Here is a 17,186-nt window from a genome sequence, read left to right on the forward strand (position 1 = left end):
AAACTCACTGAATTAAAATGTTAAAATGAACAATTACCTACCATATTAAATGTGCTTCACCACTGAAAGATTTATGATGTTTAGTTCATGCTTTATTAAAAGAACCTTTTAAATCTAGTCAAACTTCTTTAAATACAATTTACAATGTACTTTTGCGATGTGCAGCTTACAATATCTGGCACCTGTATAGACTACACAATGAATCTCCTAAAAGCCACATTTACGGTACTTAGGAGTTAAGATCCCAAGGTAGTGTTCATTAGACCCTTAAATGATCGCTTTAAAGCAGCTTTTGTAATGTTGAGAGCATGGTTGCCCCTCCCCTCAGCTGCTCAATATTTATTTTAAATGTATTAAACTGCCTTTGAAATATTCATTGCACGAAAACCCTTTTTATGTTTGCGTGGATTAAATTTACACGTCCAAATTAATGCTATAAATTGCATTTACATAATTCATTTGCCACAAAGCGGCACTTGTTTTCCCATGTATGGCTGTTAATATATGCATTGGAAAAAGCAACACAGAGCCGTATTGTTTTCACATCAATAATTTGGCCTAAACAATTTGTCAACCATTTCTGTGTCGCTCAGTTCTTTGGCTGCAGAATTTATTTTTCCCTTCTTTCGCCAAACACCAATATCCCTATTTCACAATTAATCATGTACGTGTGTTCTCAGGCAAAAGAGGATCTTTTTAGAAGGCTACTGTGATCCCTAGGAAAACATTTTTTTTAAAAAAAAATAATGTGTTACTGTTATGTTTATTAGAAAAGGCAGCAGGGGACTTATAGAAGGTCAGCCTCTAATAGCTTTCCTTTTGGATGTTAAACATCTTAATGAAGGAGAGAAAGAGACAGAGAGAGGGAGGGAGGGAGAGAGAGGAGTTGAAATGGGCAAACAAAATATAGCAGTTTAGAGGGATAGCCCATTTTATCCAAGAAAAGCAACATAAATTGTTATAGTTTAAATTATAGGTGGGTTGTAGGATCTAGCTCATTTTTCTGTACCTGGAGGGCACCTGCCCAGTGCTCTCCAACTACAATTGCTGATTGTAGAGCACTTGCAAAATGGCAAGTTCTAGACATAAACCCTGTAGACAGTGATGGTGAACCTATGGCATGTGGAAGGCCATATCTGGGGGCCACGTGGAGGCCATATCTGAGAGCTTGCGAGGCATTGCCCTTTGCCAGCTGACTTTTGGGCTTCTTTTTGGCTGTTTTCACTCTCTCCAGGAAAGCCTCCTGAAGCCTGAGGACAGTGAAAATGACCCAACCAGAGCTTCACTCGTGGGAGACACCCCCAGCCTCCTGGGAAAAAACATGGACTACAATATCCAAAATAACTCTTTCGGCAGCATATAAGGAAAATTATTATAAACATTTTTACAGATGGTATATTCCCCCAGCTAGGTTAGCAAAGATATACCCAACATTATTAGACACATGTTGGAAGTGTAAAAACGAAAGGGGCACTTCTTTCTATATGTGGTGGTCATGTCCTATGATACAAAAAATCTGGAAAACAACTCATGCCTGGCTTTCAGAGATTACGAAAGAGGAAATAGAATTCACTCCAGAAGCTATGCTATTAGGAGTTTGGAGAAAACACTACTCAAAACAAACAATGCTTCTTACAACACACATAAACACCGCAACGAGAATTGCAATAGCACAACTCTGGAAAAATGACCAGACCCCAACGGAAGAATTAATTATAGATAAGATATATACATGCGTGGAGATGGACGAACTCACTAACTCAATCAAGGGAAACAAAACCACGGAATCAAAACGAACATGGCAAAAATGGCATGAATGGGTTCAAAAGAGAATATAGAAACAATATAATAAGAAACAACAGTACAATGGAAACAATCTACAGCTACCTTGTAAAAGGTTTTATTTACCAGTTATTGAATACAGTAATACCTCATGATACGAACTTAACTGGTGCAAGGAGGAGGTTCGTAAGACGAAAGGTTCGTAAGACGAAACATTGTTTCCCATAGGAAACAATGTAAAGTCAATTAATCCGTGCAACCAAACCCCCCCCCCGCAAAAAAAGGGCTTTCGGCGACTGCTGGGAAGCCGCGCGGCTGTTTTAAAAGGTGACAGCCGGCCTGGGGGGCTTCCCAGCACCCCCCGAACCCGGGTTCGGGGTTCGGGGGGGGTGCTGGCAAGCCCCCCACGCCGGCTGCAACCTTTTAAAACAGCCGCGCCGCTTCCCAGCCGTCTCCTGAAGCCGAACGCGGAAGTTCAGCTTTGGCGTTCGGCTTCAGGAGACAGCTGGGAAGCGGCGCGGCTGTTTTAAAAGGTCGCAGCCGGCCTGGGGGGCTTGCCAGCACCCCCCCGAACCCGGGTTCTGGGTTCGGGGGGGGTGCTGGGAAGCCCCCCAGGCCGGCTGCAACCTTTTAAAACAGCCGCGCCGCTTTCCAGCTGTCTCCCGAAGCCGAACGCGGAAGTTCGGCTTTAGCGTTCGGCTTCAGGAGACAGCTGGGAAGCGGCGCGGCTGTTTTAAAAGGTTGCAGCCGGCCTGGGGGTACCACTGTATAACAAATATTAGAATATAAAAGTATGAAATATAATGTATATAATGGAATGTAACAGGTAAAAATCTATTATAAGAATTTTAATAGAGATGGTTTATAATCTGTAAAACAGAATAATGTATGATTTGAACTATATGTGAAAACTCAATAAAGAAATTTTAAAAAAAGAAAGAAAATGACCCAACCAGAGCTTCACTTGTGTGAGACACCCCCAGCCTCCTTTTTGCTGTCAGAGGTCATCAGGAACTTCTTCATCTTTGGACAGTTGCAGCCAGGCCTCCCACACCTTGGTCCATTTCTTCTGCAGCTGGTAAGGCCTAGGTAGCCAATAACAGAGCTCTAGATCGATTTGGAGCTCTGCTATTGGCTGCAGAGGCCTTCAGGAAAGCCTCCCCCAGCTGCAGAAGAAATGGGCTGAGGTGTGCAAGGCCTGGTTACAACTATCTGAAGGTAAGTAGTAGGGCAACTCCATTTCCTTTAATTTGCAAACTTCCAATTGGCCCGTTGGGCCATTTTTTGCCATCCCAGGCTTCAGAAGGCTTTTCTGAACCCTGGGAAGAGCGAAAAACAGTCCAATGGGCCTGCCAGAAGTCTGGAGGCTTCAGTGACACATGTGCGGGGGCAGTGTGGGTGTTGTGTGCATTAGAGGTGTGGGCACATGCATACACACTATTGTGTGCACACACACGTTTTTGGCACCTGAGCCAAAAAAGGTTCTTCATCACTGCTGTAGGAGATGACCAAGCTGGGATGGTGGGATCAAATAAATCATAAATTTATAGTCATTACTGCCCTCCCAGGTGCAGCCCCTTTTGAAGTCAGTTGACTGTTACCTGGTGCTGATTTGCCTTGACTGTTAGTAGATAGAATTCTTATCAATAGGAAAATGAAATAAACTCATAGCACTTTTGAACTCTATGCTGGCTCTGAATTCCTGCGACTAATAGACTCTCCCTTCAATCATTGTTCAGTAATATTTGACCTCGTCAAAGGAAAAATGGAGTTCTGGCTACTACTATATAATTTTCCCTAAAGCAGAAACACACTTTTTTTTTTGGTGGCAGATAAACAAGAGAAAACACTTTTATTTTCAAGAAAGAAAAAACAATACTGTTTCTTTGGAAAATGACCAGCACATTTTGAAAAATAAAAATACAACTCTAAAATAAAATCAAACAACTTTTCTTTTCAAAGTGTGCAGTGTTTTCGATCAGTACCCTGAATAGTGCACAGCAGTGATCTCCACACTTGGCAAGTTTAAGTTTTGGACTTCAACTCCCAGAATTCCCCAGCCAGCAAACAGAATACAAGCAGTGTTCACCTTCTGATTGCTTTGCCTTTGCTTACTGATAGCTGGCTGGAAAATATTGGGAGTTGAAGTCCACAAGTCTTAAAGTTGCCAGATCTGGAGACTCCTGGTATAGATTCAAGATGTGATTTAATAATTGAAACAGTGAAAAAAATGAGTCCAAAATGTATATACTACATGTCACCAGAAAAGATAGCTAAAATATTTAAAGACAAATCTATGAAATGTTGGAAATGTCATCATATACCTAGTTCTTTTTATCATATGTTGTGCGCATGTGCTGAAGTAAAAGTGTATTGGAGCTTAGTTCTACTATGGATAGAAAATATATTGAAACAACCAGAGACATTCCTGTTGGGTATATTACCAGAGAAATATAATTCAGAGAATATACACTTAGTTGTTCACATAATTACAGCAGCTAGAATTGCATCTGCCCAAAATTGGAAAGCAACGAAAGTCCCTTCTGAGGGGGAGATAATCAAGAAAATATTAGGTTGTGCAGAGATGAACAGATTGACAATGACAATTAAAGAAAAGGAAGATTCAGAATATTATAATATTTGGGGGAAATGTTATGACTGGATGGAAAATGAATATGTATAGAAGATAAGTAACACCAATTAAATTGGAGGAAAATGGAAAGTTAAAGGTCTTAAACTCAGGTGACAAAATTTAGCAATAAAGGAGGCAACAATAAGATAATAATAAGAATATACCTAGAAAATACATTAATAACTGGATTATATCCAATAATAGCTCTTTGAAATAAATGACCAAGTTTTCACAAGGAATTTTCCCGTGGGGTCCCTATGGCTAACTGGGAAAATAATAAAGTTTACAGGTCCCCGTTCCTATGTTGTAGCATTAGCAGATGTGAGAAAATGGTGGTGGCACATAGATCAACTGCGCAGTTGCCAACCCACAAACACAGATAACCAAAATTGCCCAAATAATGATTTCCCTAGAGTTGAGTCAAACCCAAGGTCGACAGAACCCCTACTTTACAACCCAGGGCTCCAGTGAGGCATGACCCTGAACCGGTTCCAGTAGAATCACGACCCCAACCGAAAGCTTCCAGGACCTTCCATGGGTGGAGGTGGCGACAACAGCAGATCCAACCTCTCTGGCTGAAGCCAACTCCCCTACTGAACCATGCAGGTCCACTAGAACTTCCAAATGCCCTGCCTACCTACGGGACTACATATGCTAAGTGGATGGTTCCAACCAGTGATGGGCTCCTACGGGTATGGTCAGGAACGCAGTACCGGTAGCAAAATTTGGAGCTCCACCCCAGAGCACCTAATTTGTGCTGAAAAATGTTGAAACAAAATGCACAAGCCACGCCCACAGTGTGGTAGTAAAAATTTTGATAGCCCATCACTGGTTTCAACTAAGAGGGAAGGGATGTTGAATAATGAAAGTGCCTGGTTACTCTAAGATCTGCTGTTCAGTCGGGAAAATTGAGACTGCTGATTGGCTGAGCCATTCGACATCTTTCTATAAAAGGAGCTAGATCTTGTATATAGCTGTTTGTCTTAAGCCTGTCTCAAGCCTTTCCAGTCCCAGGACTCAACAGCAAATTCAAATGGTCATTTAATAAAGCAACCAATAGGCCAGGAATCCCTCTATTCTGATCTTTTGCTAATTAACTATTTTTAAATTAGCTCACATTGAGTAATCCTCTCTTCTGCTACTCCCAAATTCTGGTCATGAAGTAAAAGGGAAAATATTTTATCTCTGTTCAAATTATACTGCACTGGTAATATCACACTTGGAATATTGGGTTGAGTTGTGATATAAGGATACGAAAAAGATTATTGATATTATTATTAGCATTTGGTATTGTTTCATAGTTACAGGAGATGACAATGCAATTGCAAAATAGTAGTTTGCCTGCCCAGGTACCAGCTCTGTGTTAGGAAATGCTTGTGTGCTTACCATGTTGCACCACAAGAGGGCAAGCTGGTTTCACACCACAAAGAAAGACACGTGGCTCTTCCAGAAGCATCATCCACAACCCACTCCCTCCCTGGAGCCACCACACAAACAGGTGCCGCAACAGGGAAGGATCAGAAGGCAGGAACCTGACTGTCTGCATTGAGCACCAGCTCATTTCCCCCACCAGTGTGGTACCTATTTTATTTACTTGCATAAAAAATGATTTCAAATTGTTAGATGGACAGAAGCTGAAGCAATTGATGGGAGCTTATTTATTTATTTATTCAATTTTTTTAATGCTGCCCTTCTCCTTAGATTCAGGGTGGCTTACAACATATTAGCAATGGCACTTCTTAACAGAGCGAGCATATTGTCCCCACAATCTGGGTCCTCATTTTATCCACCTTGGAAGGATGGAAGGCTGAGTCAACCTTGAGCCGATGAGATTTGAACCGCTGACCTGCAGACCTAGCAGTCAGCTTTAATGGACCGCAATACTGCACTCTACCCACTGAGCCACCTCAGCTCTTACCTAGGAATGTAGTGCTAGGACTTGAACCACTGGAGTAGAAACCATCTCCAGTGTCATTAAGCCACTGCACCTCTACAAAAAAGATGTTGAGACTCTAAAGAGAGTGCAGACAAAAGCAACAAGGACGATTAGGGGACTGAATGCCAAAACATACGATGAAAGGTTAGAGGAACTGGGCATGTCAAGTCTATAAAAGAGAAAGACTAGGAGTGACATGTTTAGAGTCTTCCAATATTTGAGGGACTGTCACCGAGAAGAGCGGATTGATCTATTTTATAAAGCAGTGTTTCCCAACCTTGGCAACTTGAAGATACTGGACTTCAACTTCCAGAATTGAATTCTGGCTGGGGAATTCTGGGAGTTGAAGTCCAAATATCTTCAAGTTGCCAAGGTTGGGAAACACTGCTCTAAAGCACTTGAGGGAAAGAAGTAACTGATGAAAACTTATCAAATAGAGATTCATCCTAGAACTAAGGAGACATTTCTTCACAATGAAAAAAAAAAATCAGTGGAAATGCTTGTCTCCAGATGTTTGTGGGTGCTCCAACACTGGAGGGTTTTAAGAAGAGATTGGACAGCCATTTGGTCCAGAATGGTATAGGGCCCTGATGGTGAACGTATGGGATGTGTGCCACAGGTGGCACCCGGAGCCATATCTGCTGGCACACGAGCCATTGCCCTAGCTCAGCTCCAGCCCCGGCCATCTGATTTTCAGCTCATGAAGAGGCTCTGGGAGGGTATGTTTACCCTCCAGAGGGCCTCTGAGGGATGAGGCTGTTTTTGCCCTCCCCAGGCTCCAGGGAAGCTTCTGGAGTCTGGGGAGGGTGAAAAATGGGCCTACCGGGCCCATTGGAAGTTGGGAAACGGGCTGTTTCCAGCCTCTAGATGGCCTCTGGGGGAGGTGGGGAGGCTGTTTTTGCTCACCCTAGACTCCAGAGATACCTCAAGAAAAATGAGCCTCCTGGGCCCAACAGAAGTTGGGAAATGGGGGAGTGAGGAATGAGGGTCATGCACACATGTGCAGGGGGGCAACGGGAAGGTTGCAGGGGGTGAGGCATGTGCTTTCAGCACCCAAGGACAAAAAGGTTCCCCAGCACTGGTATAGGATCTTTTGTTTGAACAGAGTGTTGGACTATAAACTTCCCCAAGGTCCCTTTCAACTCTGTTGTACTGTTACTGTTACACCACTGTGATGAGCATCAGGAAATGACATACTTTCAATATTTGAGAAAACATACTTATTAATTTTGGATGGGGGTGATGACTGAGGACTATTGTGAAGGAGTAGTGAGTAGAAGGAGTGAAAATGTCTTTTTAGTGGGTTTAAAGCAGTGATGGGTTCCTACGGGTACGGTCAGGTATTTTGATTTTTTTTCTTTTTTTCCGTTCTTGGCTCTGGGTATTTATTTATTTATTTATTTATTTATTAGATTTGTATTCTACTCTTCTCCTCAGAATCGGAGTGGCTCACAACAAAAACAGTACAAATCCAATACCTAAAAACACTTTAAAACCCTTAATATAAAAGCAATCATGCATCTCATACAGACCATACACAAAGCGAAAGTGGTCCAGGAGAATCAATTTCCCCATGCCTGGCGACAGAGGTGGGTTTGCGAAAGGCAAGGAGAGTGGGGGCAATCATAATCTCCGGGGGGAGTTGATTCCAGAGGGTTGGGGCTGCCACAGAGAAGGCTCTTTCCCTGGGTCCCACCAAACGACATTGTTTCATCGACGGGACCCGGAGAAGGCCAACTCTGTGGGACCTAACCGGTCGCTGGGATTCGTGCGGCAGAAGGCGGTCCTGGAGATATTCTGGTCCGATGCCATTAAGGGCTTTATAGGTCATAACCAACACTTTGAATTGTGACTGGAAACTGCTCGGAAACCAATGCAGACTGCGGAGTGTTGGTGTAACATGGGCATACCTAAGGAAGCCCATGACTGCTCTCGCAGCTGAATTCTGTACGATCTGAAGTTTCCGAACACTCTTCAAAGGTAGCCCCATGTAGAGAGTATTACAGTAGTCGAGCCTCGAGGTGATGAGGGCATGAGTGACTGTGAGAAGTGAGTCCCGGTCCAGATAGGGCCGCAACTGGTGCAGCAGGCGAACCTGGGCAAACGCCCCCCTCACCACAGCTGAAAGATGGTTCTCTAATGTGAGCTGTGGATCGAGGAGGATGCCCAAGTTGTGGACCCTCTCTGAGGGGGTCAATAATTCTTCCCCCCCCAGCGTAATGGATGGACAGATGGAATTGTACTTGGGAGGCAAAACCCATAGCCACTCCGTCTTATCCAGGTTGAGTTTGAGTCTGTTGACACCCATCCAGACCCTAACAGCCTCCAGGCACTGGCACATCACTTCCACTGCTTCCTTGATTGGACATGGGGTGGAGATGTACAGCTGGGTATCATCAGCGTACTGAAGATACCTCACCCCATGCCCTTAGATGATCTCACCCAGTGGTTTTATGTAGATATCGAATAGCAGGTGGGGGGAGAGGATCGACCCCTGAGGCACCCCACAAGGGAAAAACCTAGAGGTCAATCTCTGACCCCCCACTAACACCGACTGTGACCGACCGGAACACCTAGGAGTCCAATTTCCCACACCCCAGTTCAAATTAACCTATGTTTTAATCTTATATGTGTGGACAAATCAAAATATGACTTCCCCATTGAGTGATTTCACTGATTAGCCTAAGACAAAAGAATCTTAAGAACACTAAAGCAATACATTTTACTTGGGAATAAACTCAAGTGAACAAAGCAAGACTTATTTCTGAGTAAATGTATTTTGGCTTGAAGGTTATTGGTATCCGTTTAAAAAAATAAAAGGCTTATTTTGCACTGCAAAAGGTAAAATCTCTTACACTCAATTGAACTTTAAAATGCTGTTATATGCACATCTGATAAAATTACAGAAAAAGCTTCACTTATGTAGCAATTGGGATGATGCTTACTGTTTAAGAAAAAGATATACCAAAAAATGAGCTGCTTAATGGCTGCCAACATCTTCTAAACTAGAATACACTTAATGTAACATCTTTTTTGACAACTGTTATTTTATCGACTAACATTCTCCTTGTAAACTTTTCATTGATACATGATAATAAATTAATAGCATCAATCCCATTTGATGAAAGTTCTCCTTAACTCTATGTTGGCTACTTTCGATCTCACAGAAATGTTTCATTCTTAGGGAATGTCCCATAGAGTGTCTTATTCAAGCTTTTAAATACAGATAGTGCTTAACTTATAACATAGAAACATAGAAGTCTGACGGCAGAAAAAAACCTCATGGTCCATCTAGTCTGCCCTTATACTATTTTCTGTATTTTATCTTAGGATGGATATATGTTTATCCCAGGCATGTTTAAATTCAGTTACTGTGGATTTATCTACCACGTCTGCTGGAAGTTTGTTCCAAGGATCTACTACTCTTTCAGTAAAATAATATTTTCTCATGTTGCTTTTGATCTTTCCCCCAACTAACTTCAGATTGTGTCCCCTTGTTCTTGTGTTCACTTTCCTATTAAAAACACTTCCCTCCTGAACCTTATTTAACCCTTTAATATATTTAAATGTTTCGATCATGTCCCCCCTTTTCCTTCTGTCCTCCAGACTATACAGATTGAGTTCATTAAGTCTTTCCTGATACGTTTTATGCTTAAGACCTTCCACCATTCTTGTAGCCCGTCTTTGGACCCGTTCAATTTTGTCAATATCTTTTTGTAGGTGAGGTCTCCAGAACTGAACACAGTATTCCAAATGTGGTCTCACCAGCATTCTATATAGCGGGATCATAATCTCCCTCTTCCTGCTTGTTATACCTCTAGCTATGCAGCCAAGCATCCTACTTGCTTTCCCTACCGCCTGACTGCACTGTTCACCCATTTTGAGACTGTCAGAAATCATTACCCCTAAATCCTTTTCAGGATTCCATAACAGTTTGTTTAATGACCATTCAAAGTTACAACACTGAAAAAACTTACGATCGTTGTAGCACTGCCATGGTCACATGATAAAAATTCAGATACTTGGCCACTGATGCATTTATGATGGTTACAGTGCCCTGGGATCATGTGAAGAAGTGGGTTCCTGCTGGTTCAGACCAGTTCTATAGAACTATTAGAAGCTTGGTGGCCTGGGTTGCTGGAATTAGCAGTGACCCAGGCCTGACACCAGGGATGGGCTACTAACTTAATTGCCGTGATTCTGTTAACAACTATGGCAAGAAAAGTTGTAAAATGGAGAAAATTCATCTAACAACAGTCTCCCTTAGCAACATACATTTTGGGCTTAATTGTACTCGTAAGTCCAGGGCTATCTGTAAGTGACACTGTTACGTACAGCAGTACACAGGGAATATTTGCATACCTGACGCTGATTGGTTAGCACAGCAGCGGGAGCTTTGAAACGCTGTTAATGGCCTACTGGCTTCAGGGAAAGCCCTTAAAAGCGGCTTCCCTGGAGCCGGTCGGCAGTTCCTGTATTCACTTTGCTAGGAAAATAAAAGATGCAAAACTGTTGCTGTGACTCACTCAATTCTTTACATGCGAACTTAACAGACACCATGCACAAGGTGAAATTTAAAAAAACCCAAAGTTTACTTCAGTGTTTTTCCTTCACCCCAGCTTTACCCCATTCGTCAGGAACATCGCCATCTGTGCTAAAATTTCATTAGAAACCTCCAGAATTCTGACTGGCTCATCATACAGTTTTGTAATTAATACATTCTTAATCCTGCATTCTAGATTCTGCCAAATCCACAATGTTTTTTTAGCTCTGTCACTGTTGGGTTTAGGGCCTGCTTGGGTGGGTGGGGGGGACCAGACAGAAAATTATCCAGCCTTTGCACACAAATGACTTACAAGCGGTGTGCCACAAGGGTCTGTTCTGGGTCCTATTCTTTTTAATATGTTTGTGAGTGACATAGCGGAAGGTTTGGTAGGGAAGGTTTGCCTATTTGCCGATGACTCTAAAGTGTGCAATAGGGTTGATATTCCTGGAGGCATCTGTAATATGGTAAATGATTTAGCTTTACTAGATAAATCTTCAAAGCAATGGAAACTGCAGTTTAATGTTTCCAAATGTAAAATAATGCACTTGGGGAAAATGAATACTCAATTTGAATATTGTATTGGCAGTTCTGTGTTAGCAAAAACTTCAGAAGAAAAGGATTTAGGGGTAGTGATTTCTGACAGACTCAAAATGGGTGAACAGTGCAGTTAGGCAGTAGGGAAAGCAAGTAGGATGCTTGGCTGCATAGCTAGAGGTATAACAAGCAGGAAGAGGGAGATTATGATCCCGCTATATAGAGTGCTGGTGAGACCACATTTGGAATACTGTGTTCAGTTCTGGAGATCTCACCTACAAAAAGATATTGACAAAATTGAATGGGTCCAAAGATGGGCTACAAGAATGGTGGAAAGTCTTAAGCATAAGATGTATCAGGAAAGACTTAATGAACTCAATCTGTATAGTCTGGAGGACAGAAGGAAAAGGGGAGACATGATCGAAACATTTAAATATGTTAAAGGGTTAAATAAGGTCCAGAAGTGTTTTTAATAGGAAAGTGAACACAAGAACAAGGGGACACAATCTGAAGTTAGTTGGGGGAAAGATCAAAAGCAACATGAGAAAATATTATTTTACTGAAAGAGTAGTAGATCCTTGGAACAAACTTCCAGCAGACGTGGTAGATAAATCCACAGTAACTGAATTTAAACATGCCTGGGATAAACATATATCCATCCTAAGATAAAATACAGAAAATAGTATAAGGGCAGACTAGATGGACCATGAGATCTTTTTCTGCTGTCAAACTTCTATTTTTCTATGTTTCTATACAGGAACAAAGAGCAAGGCTGATCTTTGCTTCAAAATTGCAGCCCTTTTCATCTGCCCTTGACAAGAAAAGCCTGCAATTCTACTCAAGCATTAATTAGCAATGACTGGCTCAGATATCTGACTTATCATTAGTGGGCTGCTGCACGGACTGTCTGGTATGCAGTCCCAGTTGTAAAAATGGAGATGCCCAGGCATCTCCACATTCCTGACACGTGCACACACTTTCCCGCAAAAGATTCAGCCTCTGCGCATGCGCAGGTAGCTAAATCTTGTGTGATGATGCTCGTGTGTGAGAGATTTTGCCAATTTTTGGCATTTTTTTCCTTCCACTCATGCACAGAAGCAAAGAAATCACCAAAAACCCAGAAAAAAACCAAAAATCACACTGCAGCAGGATCAATACTTTGTGCCAACCAATCGAATGATCATATGGTTTTTATGTAGCATGATAGGGGAGCGCAGTCACTGTGGCTGATTTAAAAATAAACATGGTTAAACACATGATAGATTAACACAATATATGAATCAGGTGGCTATTTGTGTTTACAAAAGAAATTTGATAACTGCAGAAGGTGATGGGTACAACATAACTAGATAAGACATCACAATACAGACAGGAAGAATCAATTTATGGAGAGAAATTAGATCTCTTGCAGGATTTACGTTCTAGCTATTTTCTTCCAATTTTTTAAAGTCAATAGAAATTTGGTTGTTTACTCTCGATACTTGAATCTGTGAGCAACCTCAGTGTTTAACCTGGTTATTCTGCCTAAGCTTAGAAACTGGGGGTTTATACATTATCAGCTTCACCCCTTACAGACAGTTTTTCTCCTTGGGTTTCATTGCCTAATGTGACTGGGAGCTTGTGTGCTGCTTGCGGTTTTCCCCATCCTAAAATTACATTGTTAAGATTTGGTAGCAGAAGAGCCGTTGTACTCACCTGAACGGTCTTCTCAATGCGCTGCGTGGAGAGTCCAACATGGGTTATACTCTAGTCTTATTGGTAGGGACTGAGTTTAAAATTTAAATATTTAAATTGGCTACACCCCCCAACCGACCCCTAGGGTCCAGTTTTTAAACGAAGGCGTAGACAGGTGTAGTATAAATATGTATAAAACTTTATTGACATAAAACAATAACTGCGACCCTGAGCCGATAGGCCGGGTGGGCTTGGACTCTCCACGCAGCGCATTGAGAAGACCGTTCAGGTGAGTACAACGGCTCTTCTCCAATGCGCTGCTTAGGAGAGTCCAACATGGGATATACCCAAGCTACTGAGACAGGGAGGGAACAGGCCCGGCCAGGGGAGCAGTGGAGATGTTCACACTCTGGAGGACCCGCCTGCCAAAGTCTGCTTCTGCCGCTGCAAAGAGGTCCAGCCGGTAGTGTCTAATAAACGTTGTTGGGGATGCCCACGTAGCTGCTCTGCAGATGTCCTTGACCGACGCTTGAGTGTTCCAAGCGGCGGAAGTAGCCGCGCTCCTTGTGGAGTGGGCTGTAATCCCCTGTGGAACTTGCAGGGATTGGGACTTATATGCTTCAGTTATGCAGGCGCGTATCCAACGTCCGATGGTTTGGGAAGATACCTTCTGACCCAAGGAAGCCGGCAGGAAGGAGATAAACATCGCCTCGGATTTCCTAAGATGTTGTGTCCTGTGAATGTATATTTCGAGGGCTCGCCTGACGTCTAATTTGTGCCAAGAGCGCTCGTTGGGGTCAGTGGCTTCCGCATAGAAATCAGGTAGTATGACTTCCTGAGCACGGTGAAAGGGTGTGTTCATCTTTGGTAAAAATGCTGGGTCTAGTCGCAGCACCACCCTGTTTTGGTGGAACACACATAGGTCCTGTCTTACCGATAGGGCCGACAATTCCGATACCCTTCTGGCTGACGTCACTGCGATCAAGAAGGCTGTCTTTATTGACAGGTAGCGCAGTGGAACTGATTTTATTGGCTTGAATGGAGGGCCTGTTAGTGCCTGTAGCACTAGCGTGAGGTCCCAGGTAGGGTATCTGTGTACAACTTGAGGTCTCAGGTTCCCTGCACCACGGAGGAAGTCCCGGATGCAAGGGTGGTGATACAGAGATCTCCAATTGTCCAAGTGGATTACCGTGGAGAGGGCCACTACGTGCCGATGGAGGGTGTTAGGTGCAAGTCCTTTATCCAGTCCTGCCTGAAGAAAGGATAAAATCTGTTCCAACGATTCCTTAAGCGGATCCAAGTTCTTCGATTTACAGAAATTGAAATATGTTGTCCATGTTGCACCGTAAATTCTGGTGGTTGAGGCTCGACGGGCTGCCTGTATTGTTGAGATTACATCTTCAGGTAGCGAGAGAGATCTTAGTCGACACCCCTCAAGCGCCAAGCGGTGAGATGCCACCACTGAGGATCCAGATGGTGGACCGACCCTTGGGAGAGTGCTATCTGATTGTCTGGGATCCTCCATGGTCTAGAGACCGACAGATTCTGCAGGTCGGAGAACCAGGGGCGCCGCGGCCAGTGTGGTGCTATTAGTATTAACTCCGCTCTCTCCTCCAGGAGCTTGGAGACAACTTTTGGAATGAGAGGGGTTGGTGGGAAGGCATAGAGGAGGCCCCTCGGCCAGGGGGATCTCAGGGCGTTGATTCCCTCTGCGTCCGTGGACGGGAAGCGTGAAAAGAATCGAGGGAGCTGTGTATTGTCCCTGGTGGCAAAGAGGTCGACCTGTGGTGTTCCGAACCGGAGACAGATGTCGAGGAAAATGCTCGGATCCAAATGCCATTCTGCCGGGTCCAGTGTTGCCCGACTCAGCCAATCCGCCTGTGTATTCGAGGTTCCTGCTATGTGTTCCGCCCTCAAAGACTGCAGGTGTCTTTCCGCCCAGGATATCAGTGATTCCGCTTCCTTCATGAGGCAACTGGATTTGGTGCCTCCCTGATGATTTATGTGAGCCCTGGTGGCCACATTGTCCGTGAGGATGAGTACCGGACGGCCCGCAATTCGGGGAAGGAATTGTTGGAGCGCCAGTGAAACCGCCCTCAGCTCTAGGAAGTTGATGCTGTTGTTGCTGAGGTCCTCTGATGTCCAGCAGCCCTGGGCTATTTGTTGGGCAGTCTGTGCGCCCCAGCCGGAGAGGCTCGCATCGGTTGTTACTGTGATGCCCATCTGTTCCTTGAAACAGGTGCCCTGTGGTATGGCTGATGTTGTCCACCACCGAAGGGATCGACGAACCTTGGAGGGAAGTAATACCAGTCTGTTGGTGTGACTGGTTCTTCCCTTCTGAAAGGGCAGAAGGAACCACTGCAGCTGACGGGCGTGGAGTCTTGCCCATGGTACTACATCGATACAAGACACAAATATCCCTAGGAGCCGGGATAGTAGGGATAGCTGTACCTTGTGGTTGTGTCATACTGATTCCACCGTCTCCAGCAGAGAGGACTGGCGGTCCGGAGATAGGAAGACCTGGCAGCTGGTCGTATCTATGATGGTGCCCAGGTGTTGGAGGGATCTCGTGGGTATCAGGTGGCTCTTGGGAACATTTATTGAAAACCCATGTGCCTGCAGGGACTGAATGGTGTGCCTGAGGTCTACCTCTGCTTGGCTGGGGGACCCGGAGAGGATAATGATGTCGTCTAGATATGCCTGTAGTCTTATCGACTGGAGGCGTAAATTTGCCATTACGACATCTAACAGTTTGGTGAAGGCCCTTGGTGCGGAAGATAGTCCGAAGGGCATGGCTCGATATTGGTAATGTCCACCCTCCAGGTACAAACGTAGGTACCTCCTGTGAGCTGGATGTATGGGTACATGCAGGTAGGCCTCCCGTAGATCTATGGAGGTCAGGAGATCGTGTTGCCGGATGCAGGCTAGGATGGACTTGAGCGACTGCATCTTGAACCTGCGGTATCTTATGTACACATTTAGCTGTTTGAGGTTCAGTATTATCCTGTGACCCCCCGAGGCCTTGGGGACTAGGAAGATAAGCGAATAGAACCCTTGACCTTCCTGGTCTAGGGGCACCGGTTCGATGGCTGCAATGTCCAACAGATGTTGCACTTCTTGTCTCAGAAGGTTTTGTTCCGTTTTGTTGGTGGGAGTCGGGCATCTGAAGAACCGGTTTGGTGGAGAGGTAGTAAATTCCAGACTTAGTCCTGAACAGATGGTCTTTAGAGCCCAGCGGTCGGAGGATGTTAACTCCCATTGTGTGAGAAAACGTTGTAGTCTGCCTCCGACGGGGATGTCTGCTGGGTAGTCACTTGGACTTCCTGAAGTTCCTGTATGACTGGCCTCGAAAGGGGCGTTTAGGCTGGGTATACTGGCGGTACCCTCCCGTGCTTCTGTCAGCAAAGGGCTGTCTGTCCTGCTGGTAGGATCCTTGGCCATAGGGTCTCTGGGTTTGTGGAAAGGTAGATACTGTGGCAGAGTCCTGGCGAAAGGTTTGTCTACGAAAATAAGGGGCCGACCTTCTGTCGGCTCGCCTATAAGTCTTTGGTAAGACTTTTCGCTTATCCTTGTCTTCGACCAACACTGCATCCAAGGAATCGCCAAACAACTTTGACCCACTGAAGGGGGCTGCTGCCAGGTGCCACTTAGAACGGGAGTCTGCTTGCCAGCTTTTGAGCCAGAGAAGACGGCATGATGCCATAGTGGCTGCCATTGATCGAGACGCGAATTTAGCAGAGTTTAGGGTTGCGTCTGCCGAAAATTCGGCTGCGGCAAGGAGTTTTGTTAGATCTTGCCGAAGTCTGGCATCCTCTGGGCCCAACCTGGATTGCATCTCCTTGAGCCAGATGATTGACGTGCGGTTAAAGAAGGAAGCCGCATGCGCAGCCCGCAAGGCCCAGGCAGCTGACTGGTGTGATTTGCGGATGAGAGCCTCTGCTTTGCGGTCATCAGGCTTAAGTCCTTCCATATCTGCGGGGACTATGGCATTGGACACTAGGCTGGCGACCGGCTGGTCCACAGGTGGAAACAGTAGTAGTTCCTCAATATCCGGCCCGAAGCCGTAAAACTTCTTTTCGGTA

This window comes from Erythrolamprus reginae, chromosome 2 (assembly GCF_031021105.1).
Source record: "Erythrolamprus reginae isolate rEryReg1 chromosome 2, rEryReg1.hap1, whole genome shotgun sequence".
Classification (NCBI taxonomy): Eukaryota; Metazoa; Chordata; class Lepidosauria; order Squamata; family Dipsadidae; genus Erythrolamprus; species Erythrolamprus reginae.